Source organism: Taudactylus pleione, unplaced genomic scaffold, assembly GCF_031769625.1.
Source record: "Taudactylus pleione unplaced genomic scaffold, aTauple2 ptg000289l, whole genome shotgun sequence".
Taxonomy (NCBI): Eukaryota; Metazoa; Chordata; class Amphibia; order Anura; family Myobatrachidae; genus Taudactylus; species Taudactylus pleione.
This window is the reverse complement of record NW_028284691.1, coordinates 3,824,865-3,829,807: the sequence shown is the minus strand read 5'-3', so window position 1 is coordinate 3,829,807 and position 4,943 is coordinate 3,824,865. Positions and strand designations below refer to the sequence as shown.

Here is a 4,943-nt window from a genome sequence, read left to right as displayed (position 1 = left end):
TGCAGTTATACTATGGAGATTGCTTGCTACAGTAAGATACCACCCCAAAAATTAAACATGAACAAGAGATATTGTAATGTAAAAGTGCTGGAGCGTGGTATTGAATAATACTGTATCCCTCTGTAAATTGAGATTAGTGGTGATTTCAAAATGTGACTATACAGTACTGTACTTGCCGATACTCCAGAACAGCCTGCATCTCGCACCTTATTCTGTTTTGGAAAAACAATTTTCATTGCAGTAATACAGTGATGTACAGTGCAATATTACTGTTCACTATTTACCTTTAATTGCCATAGGCTCCTCCTCCTCCTCCTCCCCCGAATCCATTGGCTCTTTCTCTAAAGGTAAACAGAAAATGCATTGGCTCTACTGTACATTGAAGATACTCTAAGTGTGAAAGTCTGAAGGGGGCAACAGTTCTGTATCAAGGCTTTCAATAAGGTACAGTATAGGAGGGAGAGACACACTGAAAAGGAACATACAGTAAGTACACAGTGGTAGAAAAATGTGCTGTACACTACAGTACTTATGGCTCGGGGAAGGGCTGTTTTCCAAAGAGGACTCTATGAGGATGCAGTCTGTGTGTCAAAGAAAAACAAATGCTGTCAAGTCCAACAATTATTGTAACTACTGTACTGTCTCCCTAACAGTACTAATCATTACCACTATCCTGTGACTCCTGGGCCAAGGAATCCGGGTGGACCCCCTTGGTTTCTGTAATTATAGAGAAAAAAGAAATTATTTTGCCTCAAAACAATGTGGAAAAAGGTCAATAAATTCAACCAGACAGTATTAATATTATTACAATACACTTTATTGCCAGTATCCACTTACTGTACAGTATGGCTAATGGACACTAGACCAGACACAAAGATGAGGGGTTGGGAGGGTAGGCCATGCTGCATTTGTCAGTATGACATCATTAACAATATCCCCATATTGGGCTTCATGTACTGTACAGCCCACTGGGGATATCGTTGGTCACTCGAGGGAGTCAGTGCGCACATCGTTGGTGATTTACTGCATACTCACTAGACGATACAGTATGAACAATATATCATTGAACCATATTGTTATCATTCATGCAAATCATCTGGTGCATACAGTAAGCCCCTTAAGACAGGTCACCAAAACATACAGTACTGAAAAAAAAACACACAAGGACAGAAAGAATTAGTGTGTAAGGAGAAGAGGTTGGAGATGCGTCTTTAGTGTAGAAGAGAGAGAGAGAGAAAAAGGAGATAGAGCGATAGAAGACAGTGTACTGTAGTGTACACTACTGTACTTATGCGGCCTAGCAAGGTCACTGGGCCCGGCTGGGAAGGGCTGAAAAAACATGTCATTTGGACTCAAAAGAATGTGGAAAAATGTCAATAAATTCTGCCTGACAGTACTATTACTACATTATTTTTACACTTTACTGACAGTTTACACTTTACTGAGGGTTAACAATATCCTCAGATTGGGCTGCATGTACAGCCCACTGGGGATATCGTTGACTCCTCAGGGGAGCGCGCGCACGCATCCTTGGTCATTTGCTGCATACATACTAGAAGATGATATGAACAATATATCTGACTGCAGATGGGCAGCGCTCACTGAGCACTTGAGCTCAGAGCACAGCGCTGCTCCAGTCCATGGGCGGACTATACATATATACTTGGATCACAGATAGGGCCCCCCATCAAGTTTGTTGCCCAGGGGCCCCCACAGACCTTAATCCGGCCCTGGTTAACAATATCCCCAGATTAGGCTGCATGTACAGCCCGCTGGGGATATCAATAACGCCTCGGGGGAGCGCGTGCACGCATCCTTGGTGATTTACTGCAATCACACTAGAAGACAATATGAACAATATATCATTGAACCATATTGTTATCGTTCATGCAAATTGTCTGGTGCATAAGGCCCTTAAAACAGGTCACTGAAACATACAGTACTGGAAAAAAAACAAAAACACAAGGACAGAAAGAATTAGTGTGTAAGGAGAAGAGGTTGGAGATGGGTCTTTGGAGTACACGAAGGAGAGAGAGAGACACTGTGAAAAGGAAAAAAAAGTAGAGTGATACTGTAGAAGAAAATGTTGCGTACAGTACTTACTAAAAACTTAAGATCCGCTGGGGCTTGTAGGCTCCTCCGCCTCATCAATGAATAGTGCATCTGTATGTATATGAAAAAAATATTAAACAAAAAATAAGAACTGTGGAAAAAGAACACTGTACTGTCAGTTTCCCTCAAAACAATTTGGAAACAAATAAACCCCTACTGTACAATTCTTGACCAGAGCCTCCATAACACCAAAAACTCTACTGAAAGAGTCTACATACTGTACAGTACTGTAGTGCACACATGAGAAGTGAAATGTACAGTAATACAGTACAAATAAAAACTGTAAACTCTCAAACTTTTTAAACTGGCCTATTTTTATGGAGTTTGAGAACATGCACACTCCCATGTTTTTAAAGGCAAAAAACTCTCATGGTGTCATCCAAATGTTTTCCTATTTTGAAGATAAAACTCAATGTGACAGTTTACTGCTAAACTCTCACCCTATTACATTTGGCCCGATGACTTCAAGTGAGTTACTGTACTGTTTAGTACAGTAAAAGGCAAGGAAGAAAGGCAAAAAAGCAATAAGAAAGAAAATGACTGTGAGATGCTTTAACCATTTAACTGACAAATTCTGTTTCCAAAAACCGCTCCGAAATTGTTGAGTTTTTGTATGATTGAATTAGGTCAAGAACAGCTTTTTTTAAACTTATCCAACACGATTTTGTAAAAAAAATTTTTTTTTCTAAACGCTGTATTCCAGAAAAATGCCAATTTTCATGGTATATAGTAGTGATGGCCATCGATAGAAACATCAATTGTGACCACAGCTGCCGATGTTTCCTTAACATCGGTTGGGGCTGCCATCTATATATGTGTGTGTATATATATATATATATATATAATGCTTAAACTGTATCCAAGGAAACAGGCAGCACCAACCAGCACACCAGCTTTGTAGCAAAAAAGGCAACATTTATTTCAATGCAAAAAAGGCATATAGCTGCATTCCATCCATATAGATGACATAATGATACTTATCATATCATAGTTGTTATAAGCATATTGATAGCTCCCAGCCCGACAGCTGTTTCGGTGTTGCCACCTTCCTCAAGGGTCAGCTATGCCAACTCTAGCAACGAATGCCCTTAAATACCTAACACCCCCATAATGAGTACTCTCACCTGTGCACGCACTTGGCATGTATCACCTCCCATCTGAACGGCCATCACATCCCGGAAGACGGACTCTCCGCATCCACACCATGATCCACATGGCAGGACGCCGTCCTCCCTCAAACCGGAAGTGACGCGCCGGACACAACGGAACTATTGTGGCTTCCCCACCAACTACTATCAGCCACAGGGTTCCGTCTGACAGGAAGCGGCTGCCAGATCTCTAACAATACAACCCAATCCAAAGCTACTAGCATCTCATCACCATAGCAACCGGAGGCACTCAACTCTGATAGCTGTCCTCCAGCGCTGCTCATGAAACGCAGCAGCACTACCTATTTACCAACAAATAGATCAAATTTACCCATCAATGCAATAAAATTACCCATATAACAAAATATGTAACAATAAATACATTCTATACCCCATATGCAAAACACCAATATAAATATCTGGCGTTCCAATATTGTGCATAACATATTAGGAAATAATATAAAGTTATTTGCAAATCCGAGGGGAAATAATACTAATCTGCATAAAATGCATGCTCTAAACACATGCTTCCTACAAGTTCCAATCTAATTGCATGTGTATAAATCACCATCAATTTCAATAAATCACGTGCACAATTTGACAGAAAGGATCCAATCAAAAAAGGAATATACTGTGCATACACAAACCAAAGTTTTTCTCTACACATGTTAGTATTTCTAGTCTCACTAGAATTTACACAAAACATTTACTTATACTTTCTTACACGTATTAATTCCTGCAGTCTCGCTCATGGCTTACAAAAATGATGAAAGAGTGAATTCCTCATTAAGACCCAAAGGGACCATTGAGTCCAACTTATAAATCCACTCACATTCACGTTGCAGCAACAGTCTGTGTCTATCACCACCTCTTCTTAGTGGTGGTATGTGATCAATTGGTTTAAATACAAAATCCTTCATACTGTGACCATGCTGAATAAAATGCCTTGCTACCGGTGGTGTGCTGGTATCCATCATGGTGGCTGCTTTTTTAATTGAGGACCTATGGCGCGCAATGCGTTCCTTGACCATACGTATGGTCTTACCCACATCAAGTTTTTTACATGGACATACAATTATGTATACCACATACTTTGATTCACAAGTTAATCGATGTCGGAGCTGGTAACATCTGCCCGTTGCAGGGTGATGAAAGGATTCTCCCACTAGTAAATGCCGACATTGAAATTGATGGTCATTTGTACACATGCAATTAGATTGGAACTTGTAGGAAGCATGTTTTTAGAGCATGCATTTTATGCAGATTAGTATTATTTCCCCTCGGATTTGCAAATAACTTTATACTATTTCCTAATATGTTATGTACAATATTGGAACGCCAGATATTTATATTGGTGTTTTGCATATGGGGTATAGAATGTATTTATTGTTACATATTTTGTTATATGGGTAATTTTATTGCATTGATGGGTAAATTTGATCTATTTGTTGGTAAATAGGTAGTGCTGCTGCGTTTGATGAGCAGCGCTGGAGGACAGCTATCAGAGTTAAGTGCCTCCGGTTGCTATGGTGATGAGATGCTAGTAGCTTTGGATTGGGTTGTATTGTTAGAGATCTGGCAGCCGCTTCCTGTCAGACGGAACCCTATGGCTGATAGTAGTTGGTGGGGAAGCCACAGTAGTTCCGTTGTGTCGGCGCGTCACTTCCGGTTTGACGGAGGATG

At 40.3% G+C, this 4,943-nt stretch overlaps 1 long non-coding RNA gene across 1 annotated transcript; it reads right to left on the bottom strand.

Annotated features, from left to right (window-relative positions):
- Window positions 1-284: 284 nt before the first annotated feature.
- Window positions 285-2,137, bottom strand: LOC148511940 (uncharacterized). Its single transcript, XR_015880210.1, has 3 exons — window positions 2,104-2,137; window positions 667-717; window positions 285-341 (listed from the first exon to the last, which is right to left on the bottom strand). It is a non-coding gene; the product is annotated as an uncharacterized LOC148511940 (long non-coding RNA).
- Window positions 2,138-4,943: the final 2,806 nt, after the last annotated feature.